This window comes from Bidens hawaiensis, unplaced genomic scaffold, assembly GCF_021521415.1.
Source record: "Bidens hawaiensis isolate Kalapana, Puna unplaced genomic scaffold, B.hawaiensis_p1.1 tig00027805_1, whole genome shotgun sequence".
Lineage (NCBI taxonomy): Eukaryota > Viridiplantae > Streptophyta > Magnoliopsida > Asterales > Asteraceae > Bidens > Bidens hawaiensis.
The window spans coordinates 246,262-266,694 of NW_027505107.1; positions in this window are offsets into that span (position 1 = coordinate 246,262).

Below are 20,433 nucleotides of genomic sequence, written 5' to 3' on the forward strand. Positions count from 1 at the left end.
GGATATATCATCTATGGCATAGACTAAAATCATGGTGTAGGATTTGATCTCTCAACTTTAAGTGATATATGATATATGCAGGGAATGAATCAAAACATGGGAATCATTAAGAATCATATGATATATCCAAACCCCCCCCCCCCCCCCCCCCCCCCGGGGTGAGTTTATAGTTGGTGGTTAAAACTCATACAAGGGTGTCGCGAGCTATCCATTTTTACAAAGAATTAAACAAACCACCTACAAACACAAATTGGTCACCTAAACCACCTAGAATTACAAAAGTTTCTATCTATACACAACTTAACCATTTTTTTTTTTAATTGGTTCGTTTTGATTAAGATTTTGTTAACTAATTATTTTTCACCCCTAGTGATTTGGGGTTCCACCTTTTTTTTCCTTCTAAATCAGTATACCTGCATACTTTTATTTGAGGGAGTAAATTATAGTTTTCGCCTTTCTGATTCAATCAAAAAAATATTGTGACTTCAATGATTCTAACTTAACTTTTTCAATTAATATGATTCAATTTTTCTTTCAAATAAGCCCAAATGTCTAACACTGTTTTCCTTTTTTCAAACGGTTATTTGAATCACCGACCCAAACGATCAATTCCATTCTTTAATTCTCTCTATCATCCCATGTTTGACCTCCACCAACACTTAAGCAGCATGCTACCCCCCAAAGGTCTCCAACTATGCAATGAAATATAAGTTCTTTCAAAGTCAACAATTGTAAGATGCAGTTAATTAGGTATGAGTCCTTTAACATGTTGGATGCTTACCAAACACTTTACAATATTGGATCCATCCATCATCATTCTCTTTAATTTATAAAAAAAAAATACTTAATTTAATACATCATCTAAACCATAAAAAATAAAAATAAAAACATAAGAAATTAGACCAAACTAAAAACAACATAGAAAGAAACAACCAGAATTCATAAAGATCTTGGAGGTTTCTCCAACAATGCAGAAAGATAAACTTCATGTTTAGACTTGGGAGAAATAGCCCATTTATGTTTCTTGTACCTAAACTGCAGAAACATATACATATAATCTTCGTGAATTCAAGGGTGGGCAACCGAAGGGAGATATGCGCGCCGTAGAATCACTTGTTCCTGAATAAACTTCTTATGCGCCAGCATGGAAATATTGGATTTCCCGAGATCTTGAGTCTTTTCCTGTAAGGCAAGCATTTGATCGATGACATCAAAATCAAAATCAAACCCCCCTTGATCATAAAACTGCTTGCATATGTCTTGATGGTGCATGAAGAAGCCAGCTGAGTAGAATCTGAATTTGATTCAATGAAATAGATATATATATATTGTACAAGAGAAAGACAAGTGGTTGATGGAAATGGTGTGATTAAGGCAGAAAAGGGGTACAGTCTCAGTCGTGAAAGCGAAGCATATAAAACGTGGGTTGTGAATTGCAAGGAGGTTAAAGTAAAGTAAGTATAAATAAATGGGAAATTGGGTTGGCTTGAGTGATGATGGTGGGTTAGGCTTACGATGACCACAAATCGCCTCATTTTCCGCTGAAGATGCAATGCAATAATAATATTATAAAGTTACGTCTTTTATAAGCAAGTCTCGTCTTTCTCCCATGGTATGGTATGGTTTCAAGAAAAGAATGGAGCTTTATGGTTGCAGGTAGGATTTGGACATGGAGCACACTTTTCATGCAATTTCAATTTAAAAACAACTTTAAAACAAAGATAGATTGCATGTAGATAACACAGATTCTATTATAACATAACTTAGCAACAAGCTACATTGCAATCCATTTTTTTAATGGACAAACCAATCCACTTGAAACTAAGGACGTGTTTGTTGGATTTAATGGTCGGTTCGGGTCAAGTCCGACCCGAATATGACCCGGTATGAGTTACACCGAGGGTAACGAACCTTAAGCTCATTTAAACGTTAACCGGGCCGACACAATTAATTAACAAGATTGGTTGGTGGACTAGGCTTTTAACTTGGTTATTGGGCTCAAAGCCCATTGGGTTTAAATGAGGTTTAAACCCTAATCCATTGCTATATATAGAGGTGCACAAAAAACCCGAACCCGTACCCGACCCTACCCGTAGGGTACGGATAGGGTATGCATTTCGGTACTAAAACCCGAACCCGAAACGGACCCGATTTGTACCCGGTAATACCCGAAAACTCGAACCCATTCCATACCCGGAACAGGGTATTTCCAAAACCTGAAACCGGGTATTTCAAATACCCGATGTATACCCGAAAAATACCTTAAAAGACCCGAAAAATACCCCTAAAAAGTGCAACCTTTTAAAAAATCTAATCTATACCCGAAAAATATCCGGAAAAAAACCTGAAAAAACCCACAAATAGGGTTTTTTCAATACCCGAAAATAGGGTATTCAAATACCTGGATTTAAAATACATGGTTCTATACCCGATCCGAACTCGATGCATAGGGTATGGTTTTTAGAGGCAATACCTGGACCCGAACCCGGCCCGGTTTTTACCAATACCCGATCATAACCGAACCCGATTCCATACCCGAACCCGGGTATTTAAAAAACCCAATTTGTGCACCTCTAGCTATATATAGTATCATATATTCATCTTATTATTAACCAAGATATTAAACTTAAAACCCTAGCCACCACACCACACTACCACAACCAGCCGCCATAGCTGAACCGCCGCCGGAGCATCACCGTCGCCTACCGCCGCCACCGTTTTCCGGCCGCCATCAGTTTCCGGCAGCCGCTGCTGATATTTCGCTACTGTTCCGCCGCGCTGCCGCCGTGCCGTCGCCGTCCACAGCCATCGGAGCTGGGTTTTTGGTTGGATCTTGTTGTATTACTTCCTAGCATCGTTCGTTAGCTCTCGGTGTTCTTTCCGGTTTCGATAACCGAGGTATAAAAGTTTAAACTTTAATCTATGGTTTGATTTATATGTCGTACTCGTATATTGTTGTAACCGGATCCGAGTTCGGGTTTCGGTCCGTTGGTTCGTTTTACTCGTTATTATCCGCTGCGTTTATTTGGTTCGTTTTGATTATTAAATAACTAATATTTACTTAAACAAACGTTATATACTAAAACGGGTTAAAATGGTTTGACCGTTTTCGTTCCGAACCACCGTTGAAACCCAACAGTGGTATCAGAGCCGCGGTTACAACGAACGAGTCGATACCGGTTCGCTTAAACCGGATCTACATCACAAACTTTAAATCGTTTAAAGTTTTTGTTCTAGATTTGTTTTCGGGTAATTTTAGATTTGGTCAAAGTTTTGTTTATTTTATTTGACCAAGTCAAAACGACCCGAAATTTATTTATTTTTTAATATGTAAATCCGGCCCCGACCTATGTTTGTTTGGTTGTTGAGATTGTTATTTGGCCATATGGATGATTCAAAGTTGTAAACGGTTATTATTTTAATTTTCGGTTTTCTTTTAGCCATAAAGATGGTTCAAATTTGTAATAGGGCATATTATTGTTAGTATTATAAATTTGTAATTAAGAAGACGCGAAGATAACCGAGGACGAGCTCAAGGATTTCTTGGAGTTAGTGGGAGTTCAGACAAGATGACGGGATGCACGGAGAAGCCCATCATTGTGGTTGTTTTGTGTTGTGAACCCCTTGACCCGATCGGTCTCCCTAATTGGCTCTAGAGAGACCGATCACCTTTTTGGCCATAAGGATTTACATATTATTATTTGCTATTGTGGTTGCTTGGATTGTTTATAATAGGATTATAATATCACCGACCAATACCAAATAAATTTGAAGAATAAACATTTTTTATTAACCAATTATGTTTTGCAAATTAAAAGCATTTTGATTTCCAAAACTAATAACTTAATAGTTTTACTATTAACTTAAAATTGGTTAGCCATATCGCGACAAACTTAGTTTTTAATAGGTTATTTAAAACTAAGTGTCTTGAGAGATTAAAGGGTTCATCAATTCGTCCCGATAATAAATACAATAAAATTTGACTTTTACTCTACTTGGTAATTATTAAATTAATCCCAATATAAAACCAATAGTTTATGCCAATCCTACTACAAGTCACACTTGAGGCATACTGCGAATTTCGAGTGTTTGGAGCTACAGCACCACACTTGTTTTCTAGCCTATCCCATCAAGGTGAAAGCATTTCGTTGACACATCCGGACCTTTCACACGTCACTGTACTAGGACAACTATTATTTTACTCTCCTGTTACGTGCTACAGCTGTCTGGAGACTTGAAGTTGGCAAATATGAGGTTTAACGTATCTATACAGACAATCGATGTCTCTATAGGCCTCATAACCGAGAGTTGTGCTTTATTCACAATTGGCAATCGTTGTCAGTCTTCCTGACCACTTATTAATATTGTGTGCTACAGCTGCCTTAAATAACAGGAAGCCAGATTCTCATGCTCCTATTTTATTAATGTTATTGGGTCATTAATAATAGGACTGCAACGTCGAAAATACTAATTAAATTTACTTTTGCTTAATTAATCAGATATCGTCAAACGAAAACTCACCTTACGCCCTTAAGTCTATCATTGAGAAGGATAAACTGAACGGTACCAACTTCATCGAATGGCACCGAAACTTGAGACTTGTTCTCACCATGGCAAAGTGCCTGTATGTTCTCGATGGACCTGTTCCAACCGAGCCTGAAAACAACACAGCCGTTGCTCGAAAAGTTCTTGAGAAGCATAAGGATGACTCGGCTGATGTCTCCTGCATTATGCTAGCCACCATGACTTCTGAGCTTGCTAAAGGCTTGGATGACTTTGGTGCCTATGAGATGCTTGAGCAACTCAAGGGCATGTTCCAGAAACAAGCCCGTCAAGAACGTTTCGACACCATGAAACAACTCATTAGTTGCAAGATGGCAGAAGGGTCTCCCGTCAGTGCGCATGTTCTTAAGATGAAGGGGCACATCGATCAGCTCAAGAAACTTGATTATCCCTTGCCCGATGAGATGGCAGCTGATTTCATCCTCAACTCTCTCCCCATATCTTACGACCAGTTCGTAATGAATTTCAACATGAATGGTTGGGTGAAGACAGTGCCGGAGCTTCATAACATGCTCAAGACGGCTGAGATGAACATTCCTTCTAGGACCAATCAAGTTCTGATGATTCGATCTGCTGGTGTCAAGAAGCCAAAACCAAATAATCGGGGTTTTAAGGGAAAAGGCAAGAAGAAAGTTACTGTTGCTGCCAAGGTTACCACCAACACTAACAAGAAAGTTACAAAGCCACCACCGCCGCCCTTTGAGAAGCGCCAGTGCTACAAATGCAACAAGATGGGGCATTGGATGAGAAACTGTCCCGATTACCTTGCTGAGATTAAGATGAAGAGAGCCAATGGTGAAGGCTCTTCTCGAGGTATTTCCATATACGTTATTGAACTTTTTACTGTCTCTAGCAACACATTGGTATTTGATACCGGATGTGGTTTCCACATCGTTAATGTCTTGCAGGAGCCTGAGAAGTGGAGGAAACTGAATAAAGGCAGCATGGAACTCATCGTTGGATATGGGAAGAGAGTACCAGTTCTGGCAACTGGAGTATTTCATTTTACTTGACCATCTGGCCTAATTTTTCCTTTGAATAATTGTTTGTATGCTCCTGGCTTGACCAGAAACATCATTTCAGTTTCGTTGTTGTTTGAACAAGGATTTAAGTATGTTATTAATGGCATGGCTATTTCTGCTTACTTGAATGATATCTTTTATTTTGAGGCTAAATCTCGAAATGGTATTTATGAGATTGATGTTCAAACTAATAATAACGTATATCATCTTTCAAAACGTATTAGATCTGGCATCAATGATACTTTTCTATGGCATTGCCGACTTGGCCACATAAGCAAGGCAAGACTTAAAAGACTCCAATCCGAAGGGATTCTTGAATCCACAGGACCGGACTCCTTTGACAATTGTGAGTCTTGCTTAGCTGGCAAACTCGCCAAAGACTCCTTCACTCATAAAAGTGAACGAGCAATTGATCTGTTAGGACTCATACATACTGATGTATGCGGACCTTTCAGAACCATGTCTAGAAACCATCAAAGCTACTTCGTTTCTTTTATCAGAGATTATAGTCGATACGCTTATGTGTATCTTATGAAACACAAGTATGAAACTTTTGAAAAGTTCAAAGAGTTTCAAAAAGAAGTTGAAAAACAACTTGATAAAACCATTAAGATACTTCAATTAGATCTAGGTGGAGAGTATCTCAGCACAGAGTTCATCACTATCTAAAAGAGCATGGAATTGTTTCACAGCTCACTCCACCTGGCACACCCCAACATAATGGCGTGAGCGAGAGGAAAAATCGAACTTTGTTAAACATGGTTCGATCGATAATGTGTAGAACTAACTTGCCTCACTCCTTTTGGGGTTTCGCCCTTATGACCGCCGCCCGCATTGTCAATCTAGCTCCAACTAAGAAGATAGACAAAGCCCCATATGAGATATGGCATAAGGGAAAGAAGCCCAATTTGTCTTACCTTAGAGTATGGGGATGTGATGCTTATATCACAAGTGAGTCTGATGACAAACTTGATCCTCGCGGCGTAAAAGTTGATTTCGTCGGATACTATAACCAAAGCGGTTATTACTTCTTTCATCCTAATACAAATACGATTTCTATCAAAAGGAAAGACCACTTCCTCGAGAAGGAATTTCTCAATTGAGGAACTGGAGATAACATTGTCGATCTTGAAGAAATTCGAGAACCACAAACAACCTCTGAGGAAGTTGGAGCGTCTGATCAACAAGTTGTTGTTGCTGATACATCAGACGTGAACACGAGCGTTCGCAGAAGTAGTAGCACTCCCGTACCAAATTCTAGATACTTATGGCATCCAGATGGTCCTGAAGTCTTATTAGTAGCCAAGTCAGGTGATGAGCCTACTAACTACAAATCTGCTATCTTGGATCCGGAATCCGAGAAATGGAGAGATGCCATGAACGACGAGATGCAATCCATGCATGATAACCAAGTTTGGAACTTGGTTGAGCTACCCCCCGATAGTCGGGCAGTAGGGAGCAAATGGGTTTTCAAGAGAAAAACCGACATGCATAGAAATGTGCAAACCTATAAATCACGGCTAGTCGCGAAAGGTTTTACTCAAACTCAAGGTTTTGACTATGATGAAACCTTCTCGCCCGTTGCTATGACTAAGCCAATAAGGATATTGCTTGCCATTGCTGCATACTATGACTATGAGATATGGCAAATGGATGTCAAAACCGTTTTTCTTAATGGACATCTTTCTGAAGATGTCTATATGGTTCAACCTGAATGTTTTGTCAATCCGAAATATCTTAATAGGGTTTGCAAATTGAATAAGTCCATTTATGGACTTAAGCAAGCATCTCGAAGCTGGAATCTTCACTTTGATGAGAAAATCAAAGAGTTTGGTTTCATCAAAAATGAAGATGAGCCTTGTGTTTACAGAAAGGCTAGTGGGAGCACTATATCATTCCTCATCTTGTATGTGGATGATATACTGATCATTGGAAACAACATTTCTATGCTTAAAGAAGTTAAGCACTGGTTGGAATCTTGTTTTGCAATGAAAGATCTTGGAGAAGCCGCATATATTCTGGGAATAAAGATATATAAAGATAGATCTAAGCGGATTCTAGGGCTAAGTCAAAGTACTTACATAGACAAAGTAATGGCACGCTTCTCAATGGAAAACTCCAAGAAAGGAGCTGTTTCAATGACTAAAGGAACCGTGTTGAGCAAATCGCAATCTCCAGCAACGAACATTAAATCTAAATGTATGCAAGCAATTCCATATGCTTCCGCGGTTGGCTCTATCATATATGCTATGTTGTGTACTAGACCTGACGTCTCGTATGCATTGAGCATGACCAGTCGTTTTCAATAGAGTCCTGGCATTGCCCAATGGATTGCTGTGAAGACATTCTAAGGTACTTGAATAATATGACCAAAGATATGTTCTTGGTGTTTGGGGGAATGGAAGAGGAGCTCGCTGTAAGGTGTTACATTGATGCTAACTGACCGAGATGATTCTCGCTCACAGTCAGGTTTCGTCTTCACTCCCAATGGAGGAGCTATTTATTGGAAGAGCTCCAAGCAGAGTGTAGTGGCGGATTCTACCACCGAATCCGAATATATAGCTGCATCAGATGCTGCTAAAGAGGCTGCTTGGATGAAGAAGTTCATCACCGATCTCGATGTGGTTCCGAGTATTCACAAACCAATCGAGGTGTTCTGTGATAACACAGGTGCTATTGCTCAAGCCAAAGAGCCAAGGTCTCATCACATAACCAAGCATATCCTAAGGAAGTTCCATCTTATTCGGGAAATATTGGAACGAGGTGACATCGTGATAAGCAAAGTTGACACAGATCATAATCTAGCTGATCTGTTCACTAAGCCAATGACTCAGGACAAGCATGATCAGCATAGAGATGCTATCGGGCTTAGACTTGCTAGTGATTTATTTTGATTTAGTATTTGGATGTATGAACGTTTAATCAGTTGTACTTCTCTATTCACTTTTGATTTAATGGTTAAATGCAAACGTTGAATAATACAATTGTGTTCATTTTAATACGTTTAATCCATGAATATTGTATTCTAAATTATCCGTAGTCGGTCAGACTCGTGGGAACGATTCTGAATTAAGACTAGTCTGACTTTGGACTCAACCAATCGACTTCCAAACTCAAAGACCTCATTATGAATGACGTTGGATGTAACTCGCATCAAATCATCTTCATGGATCTTGATCATAAGATGTTTTGATAATAGTATGATCATTTAGTATCCTTAGACCTGAGATACATATTGGAACTTTCGTTTACCCAGGAATATTCTTTGATCATGTTAACCGCTGTTGCGTAACTGCCAGCCATAAAGGCATTGATTAGGAATGTTTTAAAGTTCAGTGGGAGTTATATGTAGTCAAGATGGGATTCTGTACTCTTACATTAAAATGTATCAGTTAGACATATTGGCGCTCTCGTTGATTCAAATTGGTAAAGTGTGAGGCCTCACCCAAACTTACTGTGTGTTTGATTGGACCACTTTGACTCTATATCGAGAACTACAATAATTGAACACTATATGAGATTGATTTGATCCATGTCTCATTGTTCAATTGATGTCTTATACAGAAAGGATAAATGACAACAATTACTATAAATTCATTATCTTGCAATAAGGTATTTCAAGATATTTTGGTTATGGATTTAAAAATGTCATAATCGATTGGGGACAGTTATGTGTAGCTAGAACGCCTCTAACTGTTAGCGTCATGATACTTGACCCAAATCCGTCCAAGTAGGAGACTTTTGGATTTAATGGTCGGTTCGGGTCAAGTCAACGTGGACCGACCCGAATATGACCCGGTATGAGTTACACCGAGGGTAACGAACCTTAAGCTCATTTAAACGTTAACTGGGCCGACACAATTAATTAACAAGATTGATTGGTGGACTAGACTTTTAAATTGGTGATTGGGCTCAAAGCCCATTAGGTTTAAATGAGGTTTAAACCCTAATCCATTGCAATATAAAGTATCATATATTCATCTTATTATTAACCAAGATATTAAACTTAAAACCCTAGCCACCACACCACACTACCACAACCAACCGCCACAGCCGGACCGCCTCCGGAGCATCACCGCCTCCTACTGCCACCACCGTTTTCCGGCAGCTGCCGTTTTTCGGCCGCCATCAGTTTCCGGCAGCCGTTGTTGCTTATTCGCTACTGTTCCACCGCGCCATCGCCGCCTGCAGCCGCCGTAGCAGGGTTTTTGGTTGGATCTTGTTGAATTACTTCCTAGCATCGTTCGTCAGCACTCGGTGTTCTTCCCGGTTTCGATAACCGAGATATAAAAGTTTAAACTTTAATCTATGGTTTGATTTATATATCGTACTCGTATATTGTTGTAACCGGATCCGAGTTCGGGTTTCGGTTCGTTGGTTCGTTTTACTCGTTATTATCCTCTGCGCTTATTTGGTACGTTTTGATTATTAAATAACTAATATTTACTTAAACGAACGTTATATATTAAAACGGGTTAAAATAGTTTGACCGTTTTCGTTCCGAACCACCGTTGAAACCCAACAGTGTTCGTTTCACGTAATTCGTTGGAATTCAAAGGAATTGAAATTAAAATCCCATGACATGGCGTGTTCGTTTTATTGGAATTTGAATTCAATTCCTTAAAATTCCTTTAAATATAAGGATTTCAAATCCTTCCAAAATGTGGAGGAATTCAAAGAAATTTATTGGATAACGAACTAAACATTTTAGCTTCTTACTTTTTTTTGTTTTTTATTTAACAAGGATAACGAACAAAACATTTTAGCTTTTTACCTTTTTTGTTTTTTTATTTATATTTTGAGTTATCAATTTATTATTATTATTTTTAAATATTTTTTTGAGGGGTTTTAATCTTTATAGACAACCTATTAAAAAAATTCAAAAAAATAATAACGCAAAATATAAATAAAAAACAAAAAAATCTAAAAAAAAACTAAAATGTTTTCACTGTTTTCATTGTAAAAAAAAAACTTCCTTACTGTCAAACGAACACATTAAGAATGTATTCTGATTTCAATTCCCCCCAATTCCAATTCCTATTGGAATGTTCATATTCCAATTCAATTCCTTCAAATTACAAATCCTATGCAAATTCCAATTCCAATTTCATTTCATTCCGTGAAACGAATGCGCCCGAAAGGTATTGTTCTTCGGTGTCAATAATTACTGTGTATGATCCATTGAACTCTTTTTAGGAACGCGACAGCTTCTAGAGCAACAACCCAAATGTACAAAAACAACAAAGGGAGTGAAAACGTATTGATTCTTAGCATCATGCTTATCCACTTTCGCTGATTCTGCTTTCAATATGGTCTGCCTAGCAGCAACTCTGTTGTCCCTCAGTCTGACAAGAGGAGAAACTCCCATGAGGTCCACACTCTACCCACCCACCAAACACAAGAACAAAACCTCCCTTCAAGAGAATCCGAGTGGAAATTCACATGAACCTTTTTGTTTTTTGCCGAGATCCAAGCTCATTTTGACAATCACAAAGGATATTCCTGACCAAATCATATGTGTATTAAAACACCGGAAGCTCCTTGCAATGTACCGTATGTTCACCAAAACTATCCAGATAAACTTTACGACAAACAGAAAAGGGCTCATCAACCAGAAACATGGGGATCATTCCACTGCTAACATGTGTTGGCCTAACCCTTCGATGAGAATGACGGTTAAGAAATTTTGCGCACGAGGGGCTCGAAGACATTCTAACACAACTATTTTGCGAGGGATTATGTCAAACTTCTCCCCCAAACTCTAGACGATTTTACTATAAAGGTCGCCAAAGCATATTTTTACTAGTTTTAAACATATGTTTTGCACATGAGATTGGGCTGAGCAAAGACTGAACCACAACTGGAATTAAAGTGGTGAACAACCATCAGACCGGATTTGTCATAAAATTGAGATTCTTTCATTTTCTTCATTAGCAGAGAGGGGCCACAATTACCGAGCAAAAGCGATGGTTATAGTTACAGTTAGTGTGTCTTCATTAACCAGCTTTAACCGAAACTGAATCGAACATTGTACATTTGTTTTTCCAAATATTACACCTCTATTTCCATCTTTTATGCATCCATTTTCAGCTTCGAACATTTAAATTAATGTTGCAACTGGTCTATAACCGAGCTTGGAACACCATAACCAAGCTTGAAACCGACATATTTCAGCTTCAGAACTTCTTAATTGAGCTTGAAACATCATAACCGAACCATTTTCAACTGTAACAAAGGAAATAAACAAATAAGTAGAAAGCACATTGGACAATTAACCGAATCGTTTACTACTGGAATCATTTTTATAACCTAGGATAATATCTAAAGAAATTTTTAAACAAATTATTTGAAATCCAAATAACTCTTGAAAGAATAATTCAACTTAAGGAATGTTTGTTATCCAAACCAATCTAGAAGACTCAACTATGATGTAAATGGATGTGTCAAATGCATAGATAGAATTTATAGTGATTTGGGTTTAATAAAGCATAAACTATTTAAACCATTTAGTGAAAAATATGGGTATAAGGTGCAAGAATAGCTAGTGATTAAGACGCTTAAAGACATATGATATATTGCACTTGAAGGCCTAAAGGTGGAAAAAGACAAATCATAATGTTCCACTCGCAAAGCTCAAAAAGATATCGAATGTACGTCCACGGTCGATGCAGGACCTAGTCATCAGACCATATACAACTTACTTTCTAATGTTGGGCTATAAATAGAATACTTGTGGAACCTTATTCCACGCCTATTTTCTCTACAAAACTACATATACATTAAAGATCTCTCTTAACTACATACAACATTCAAACATCAAAGTGAAGATGAGAGATCAAGATCAAAGAAGAGTAAGTGTTGCAACCTCTTTTATTCTATTCTTGTATTAGTTAAGGGAGCATCACTAGAGGTTTTTCTAGTGATTGTATTAATGATCTACGAGGGAAACGCTATATTGATGTAGTGTCATTATAGAAATTGGACTGAGAACACTATCTTGATATAGTGTTATACTAGCATAAAGCTCGTGTACGGGCGGTTAAAACACATAACAAAAATGTTAAATTAAAAAATATGCGTAATAACATACCTTATGAATCATAAGAGATAAAAAATGATAAATAAAATTTTATAATTCATAAATACCTAAAAACCTCATTTATACAACATTTAAAGTTACATTCGTAACCTTGTTAGTAATTCTATAAATGATAATAGTATTAGTTGGCATCCTAGTTGGCTGCTCTAATTGAATAACATTTGAAAGAATTGTTTTGCTTTAATAGTATATGTAGATTTAGTGAGGAACTGAGGATACATTATGTCACTATCTTGACATAGTAAAAATTTGATGACTTGTAAAGGCACACTATCTTGACATAGTGTGTTGAAAAAAGTGATCACTACAATGGACTAGTGAAACGTGTACTTGATGACCCCTACTGTTTAGGGAGACGTCTAATGAAGGAAACTCTCGATCAAAATATTGGGGAGAAGACTATAATGGATTAATTAACATTCACTTGAACATTTATAAATCGGTTGTGTCATACATATCACTTAAACTATTTACTTATTGCATTTGTATTATTGTGTTATTGATCGATTGTGGTGGTGAGGTTGTGATTGTAGATGATGGTTGTTGTTATGAAGGTGTAGCAGCGACAATAATGGTTGTGGATAGGCTTGTAAACGAACCGAACGAACACGAACAAGGGCATGTTTGTGTTCGTTCATTTAACTTTAAATGAAAACGGACATTAACAGTTAATCGGTAACATATTTTCTGTTCGTGTTCGTTTATTTAAAAGATGAACACATTCGTTTTCCATTATGTTCGTTTGTTTAATTTATAAACGAATAGTTCACGAACATAATTGAACAAAGAGAAGTAAACATAAATGAACATATATAAACAACTATAAATGATCACAACCAAACATAAATGAACAATATAAAACCACTAAGCAAATGACTCTTCAAGATAATATTTAATTATTTTCTATAATATGTAAATGAACATAAATAAATGAACATAAATAAGTGAACGTTCACAAACATAAATGAACGAACGAAATATGTGTTCATGTTCGTTCGTTTAATTAAGCAAACACAAATATTTTGTTCATGTTCGTTTGTTTATTAAATAAACGAACTCCAGCCGAACGGTTCACGAACATTTCACCGAACATTCGGTTCGTTTAAAGCCTAGTTGTAAATGTTAGTAACTGGTGGTGGTGGTTGTTATGGTAGTAACGATGATGTTGGCTACATGGTGGTTGTTTGTGGTGTTGTGTTGTGATGGGGAATGTGGATCTGGTTGTTATTCAAAGCAGTGGCTAGAAAACTTGTACAAGATAAAGGTTTTGGATATAGTGGCATCGGTGGTCGGCCACCTCACTTGTGATTGTGACCCAGTCCCTATTCGTGCACTCACATGCTTGAATATAAATAGAATACTTATTCAAACTATCTCTTCACCCCTTTGCTCTATAACATTTACACACACTTCAAGGTTAATCTGTTTTATTATTCAAGTCTAATCAAACTTTAATTATCTAGAGAAGAGATCAAAGTGTAGAGTAAAAAAGAAGAGCTTTTTTAAGCTACCAGCCTACTATCTTACATGTAAATTTGAGGGGTCAACAGTAGAGATTGTTCTGTTTTGACAAATGAGGATTCTTCATTTAGTTGTTTTAAGAGGGGAACACACTATCTTGATACAATGTTGTTTCGTATTGGGTTGGAAACTAATATAGAGTTAATTAGTTGTTAGGAGAAGACTCACTATTTTGATATATTGAGATTAAGAAGATTTGTAAAACTAAGTACTTGATGTGCTTTGTTAAGAAGTTGATCACTTTCTTTGAAGAGTGCGATGACTGTATTGGTGATCCCTACCATATTAGAGAGACGACTAGTGAAGAAAACTCTTGATCGGGGAATCGACATGACGTAGGGTGAATTAGTTAACATCCATTTGAACCTCTATATATACGGTTATGCCATCTCTAACCCTTAAACTCTTTACTTATTTGTGTTTGATTTTATAAATTGTGAAAATAACTTAACAAAGTCACGAGTTCACAAAAAATAGATTAACATCTAAGAAAACTACGTATCCCCATCTCTAGTTTCTATAGACATATCATTACGATGTTTATGTGACTCGGCCAGATGATTTTGTTAGTTCCTAACATTTTGAAAAGGTATGTAAGTTTAAGAAATCTAAAATGATTAATGCAAGCAATATATAATTGAAATATTTGATTTGACGTACCATTGTAAAGTTAGACTTATCGTTGTAATTATTTTAGGCACACCATTATAAAGTTAGACATATGTTTGTATTTAATTACATGTTTAAGCATATTACAACAATACGTCTAATGTAAAATGATGTGTCTAAGCTGTACATGTCTGCTACATTAACAAACTTTATAATCATAATGAGCGTTCAAAAATTATGACAATAAGTCTAAGGCCATCTCCAATTTAATGGACGCATAAACAATCACCCTACAATACACACGTATTGTCAAGGGGTCAATGGTAGCTCATTCATTTTGATGGCCCAAAGTGAATAAAAAATTTGAGGCCCTTTTTAAACAAAAAAAATAGTTTTTGTGATTTTCATTTTTTTATTCATCATGCTTCACATTTAATTAAACAAAAAAGTTACATATGAAAACAAAAACAGTTTCATTTCCTTTCAGATTTGTTTCTTAAAAGAAACCAACCAAAATTTAAATTTATTGAAACACGATATGAAACTAAATTGATTGGACGATATTCATAAACATTTTGTACATTGCATCACAAAGATTGGATATATTTAACATGAGCACTTGCAATTATAATGTTCATATATCATCTTAGTTTTAAGAGCAACGAACATTATAACTAATCTAATAGTGCATTTCAGTGTTCTAGACACGAAACATATATTTTTTTTTCTTGTGATAATTGAAAACTATTGTGTATGCTTAAGTTATTGAAAATTTGTAATGACCTTTATAAAAAATGAAAATGAAAATACTGGATTTCTCTTTACTTTGGATTATGGGCGCTGCTATTTCCATAATTCCATCACAAAGGTACGATAAATAAAATAAGAAAAAAATTATCAGCGGTGGAATACGATTTGATACCAGGTCCACACGATAAAAGCATGTCATGTTATCACTGCGCTAGAGTAACCTACTTTACTATAGTATCTGAAGAAACACTAAATGACCCCGGGCAGATTACGGATAATCTGGGGGTTAAATAGATGTTTCCCACGAGGGGTTAGACCCGGCAAAGATGGTTCTTCTGATAACCTGCAAAACAGACACCGTGAGCTCGTCACTGAGAAGGGGGGGTACCTCCTTGTGACCACCCTCCGGCGTGAGAATCAGACTAGATTGCTCTTGAATATAAGTGTATATTAAGAGATTGCTAGAGCAGATATCAGGTATAAGATATAAGATACAAGATAAGATGAGATGATCATACCATTTGGGGTATTTATAGCCGAAGGTAGGTTTCCAAGAAGGTGTAGCCGGCTGAATAGTATTCCTGTTCTACCAACTGTGGCCTACGCACGTGCCATGATGGTAGTTGGTGGGTAGGCAGCGGCCGACAGTGACCAGGCCTGCTGTGTACTATTCCTTTTCCACCAACTGCAGGCTATGCACGTGGTATGACAGGAGTTGGTGAGTAGGCAGCGGCTAATAGTGACCTACAGTACAAGAGCATGCTGCTCGCCATACTGTTGTCAATGAGCTGTCGTATCTCTGGTCAGATCTTTTGCCCATACCTCGTCAGGTACAGTACAAAAGATCCTCCAGTATCGTACGGACTGGCTCATTTGGGCGGGAGTATTCCCCCTTCCGCCTTTGTGCGGGATTGTTCCCGGCTTTGCTCATTCCTTCAGGTGACTACTGAATTATTGAGAGCTAAGTGCCTTGTGCGTGTAGCCTTGCTGCGCGGGTGGCCTTCCCTGATGGCTTGTATCCGCAGCTGCGGGAACAGGCGGAGTACTTCACCATTGGGAGGCATTTCCTGCGGGAACAGCTTGCGTACTGCGCGTAAGGACGTCACGTCTCTGAGCATGGTGGGTCCTGCGGATCCAGTTGGTTTCTGCGCAGACGTCTCTCTTCAAGGTGAGTCCTGCGGGTCCAACTGGGCTCTGCTGGGACCTACCTCTTCAAGTCCCCCAGTCCAATGTTCTTCTCATGAATGTTTAATAAGTGAGGTGAACTTTTGGACTTAAGCAAAGGGTTCTTGAAAAGGGTTTAGTTTTAAGGTTTTCCATGGGGATTCTTCCCGCGGAAGTCCTAATGTCACTTGCAGAAATTCCCGACTTTCCTGCTTGATCTTTGGGTATGATGCGGGTAGGTCTGTAACCTCCTCGCAAGTCAGGAGCGTTGAGTCCCACTTGTGTGGATTCTCCATGAGATTTTGGTAGTTTTGAACATAGTGATCAATTATGTTAAAACCACCAATTCCATCTTGGAGCTTCAAACAATATAGTTCTCGACGTTCCCGCTATGCGGGGATGTTATTCCCGTTTCCGCAAGCATGGCCCAGAAGATCCTTCTTGGTTTCAATTCCCTGCGGAACGCTAGGTATGTGAAGGGTTTTGCCTTGACACTGTACCCGCACTCGTCTTACGGTTACTTTACTTCCAAGGTATTCCTGGCGTCAATTCCCTGCGGGTGCTAAGTATGTGAAGGGTTTTGCCTTAACACTGTACCCACACCCGTCTTATAGTTACTTGGTCGCCGAGGTATTCTTGGCTTCAACTCCCTGCCGGTTGCTAAGTATGTGAAGGGTTTTGCCTTAACACTGTAGTCGCGCCTGTCTTATAGTTTCTTGGTTGCCAAGGGGTATTTTCCCGCTTACTTTTAAATCTTTTTGAAATTTTGAAATTCGAAGAGTTGGTGAAAGGATAAGAACAGTCCAAACTGTTGAAACGTCGTCCGACGGTTTCTTCTGACTGTGTCAGGACGTTCAGGAAGTTATGGCGACGTGACAGTACATGGTCATTCCAGACGCTTTTTCAGGCGCGTGGGCGCGATTTTTCGGGCGCGTGGCCGCGAAATTAATGGCACGCGTCCTTTCAACAGCTGTTGCCAGCTTGCACTTTGCCACGTGTCATAGTTTCATTGCACCTGTGATTTCTCTCTCTTCCGCATTAAATTCATCGCATTAATTGCGATGAGTATATAAAGGGGGAGAGGGTCCTTTGTAATTCACACTTTCACTCCTCTTCTTGTAAACGATTTCCGGCGAATTCTTTCTGCCAAGCATTCTCCTGAAATCGTTCCTTTACCTCCAAACCATGTCTTCTACTCACGATTTCGAAGCTGCTGCCGAGGAATCTGACGTGCACGTCGATATCCCGACGTCTACGTCTGATAAAGACGATAAGAGCACTGCTGGCGAATGCCAGTGTGCTCTTCCCACTGAGCTTTTTCAGTACATCGTCCGGAAGTTCATGCTCGAGCCGTTCGAGCCTGAGTTTCCGGAGCCACACCAGACGGTGTACGATGCCCCCAAGGGCAAGATAGGGGTGTACGCTGCATTCTTCGTTTATGGGAATCTCAGGTTCCCATTAACGAAGTTTGTATACCGTGTCTTGGAGAGGCACGGGGTGCATTTGACGGAGGTACACCCGATGGCGATCGCCAAGATCCGCCACTTTGAGTGGGTGTGCCTCATTCTGGGCGTGGAGCCCCATGTTGACCGGTTGATGACCTTCTATTCTTGGAGGTGCATCCAGGGGTGGTACACCTTGGTCAACCGGATCAAAGGGCTGAAGATCTGCGCAACCGAGCGCAGTCTTCGGTCGTGGAAGAGGGAGTTTTTTTATATCTCCGCTCGCGTCGTCCCGATAGCGATGACGTTTAAGAATGAGATAGCACTCCCCGCCCTTCACGCCCCAAACTACCAGGAGGCGGAATGGTTCGCCAAGATCTCCTGGATCCAGACTCCGGTGTACCGCTTTGCGGAGTCTGGGATGGTGATGCTTGGGATGAGCCGGGTGTGGAAGGAGGCGTCACAGGTTCCCATCGTCCTCGAATACGGTTTGAACTCTGTCCCTTACGGTATGCTTTGTCTTATTTGTTTATATAGGTTTGTCTTCTAACTGTTTCTTTTATTTCAGAGGGGAACGACTTGCAGTCTCTCCTGCAGCCGCGGGAGAGTGATGGTCCCGCTCGGATGGGTACTCGTGCTCTCGATGAGAACGAGTTGCCCATCTTGGAGCAAACGAGGGATCGGTTTGTGGAGGTCTACCCGCCAGGCCACCCTATTCTGAGCGCCACACGGCCAGGTAAGGCGTTATTCAACCCTCGACCTCTCAATGCTGAAACCTCTATTGGAATTCCTCTAATCTTGCCATCTTCTGATGAGGAATCCGCAGATGGTCCTCCGTTAGTGCGGAAGAAGAAGGCTGCCGGCGTGAAGGGGAAGGCGAAGGTTGCCTCCACTGCCGATCCGGTGCATCGGTCTGATTCAGAGACCGAAAGCGAGGAGGTGGCGGGGAACCCTGGTGGTGCTAAGACCACTGCTCCGGAGGCTGAGACGACCGTCACCTCCGAGCAGCCCAGGACAACGACGGTGAGCGGCGTGAAGAGGCCGGCTCCATCGGGTTCGTCCCCGCCTGTTCGCACTTTTAGGCTCAAGAAAACCCGTAAGTACAAACTTCATTTACTTTTTAACTTCATATCTTTCCGCCATTATACTTATATCTTCTTTGTGCAGGCGTGGATGCTACCGCATTCCAGGGTGGAGCGGGGAGGAGCACCTCTGGACCCATGCCTGTAGGCTTGGTCAACCTACATGAGGCGATGACCCAGGCGGTTGCGCCTGCTTCAGTTGGTTCAGTTGCTCACCCAGTTGAGCCAACTGTTCCAACTGTGATGACATCTCCGCCGGCTGTCAGAGCCATATTTACTGAATCTTTCACTGAGCCGGCGGTGACTATTTCTGCGGGTACTTCCGCAGCGGCGACCACGGTTGTGAGTTCACCTCCGGTGAGTTCACCTCCGGCGACCATGGCTTGTATCCGCAGCTGCGGGAACAGGCGGAGTACTTCACCATTGGGAGGCATTTCCCGCGGGAACAGCTTGCGTACTGCGCGTAAGGACGTCACGTCTCTGAGCATGGTGGGTCCTGCGGATCTAGTTGGTTTCTACGCAGACGTCTCTCTTCAAGGTTGTAGGTTCCTGGACGGATCGTACACGGGATATCGCTATCTAAGCAGGTGCGGAATCACTGCGTGGGTAGATACGAGCGTAGAATACGTAAAACACGAACACACGATACAAACGAAACCACGTTATATTATAACTCGAACCACGTCTATTACAGACACTGACACGTGAAATGATCACAACTATCACGAACTCTAAAACAAACTCTCAAAAAAACCGAGCCCTAAACAGTAACCCGTAGGTTACTTAAATACACGACAACTTCGCCTCAGGCGAAGTTGTCAATAACTTTGCTCGTTGAACAGGCGAACTTGTCAACAACTTCGCTTGGTTAACAAGTTCGCCTAAGCGAACTTGTCAACAACTTCGCTGTTACACAAACAATTACATAAACAATATTACAGACTCGATTACAGACTTTATACATATGAACTACTGACATCTATGTACCAACAGACTCCCCCTTGGCAGTAGCTTCATATCTTGATCTTTCAGCTCTTGTCTTGTAATCCTGTATCTTTATGCGTGCACTCCTTCTCTAACACACACCGTGACTACTCGCTGATATTTCCTTGCTTCATCCTTCCAAGCAGGAATATAGAATATCTTTTTTTCGTTCAACGCTTGCAAATCAGCTTTCGATA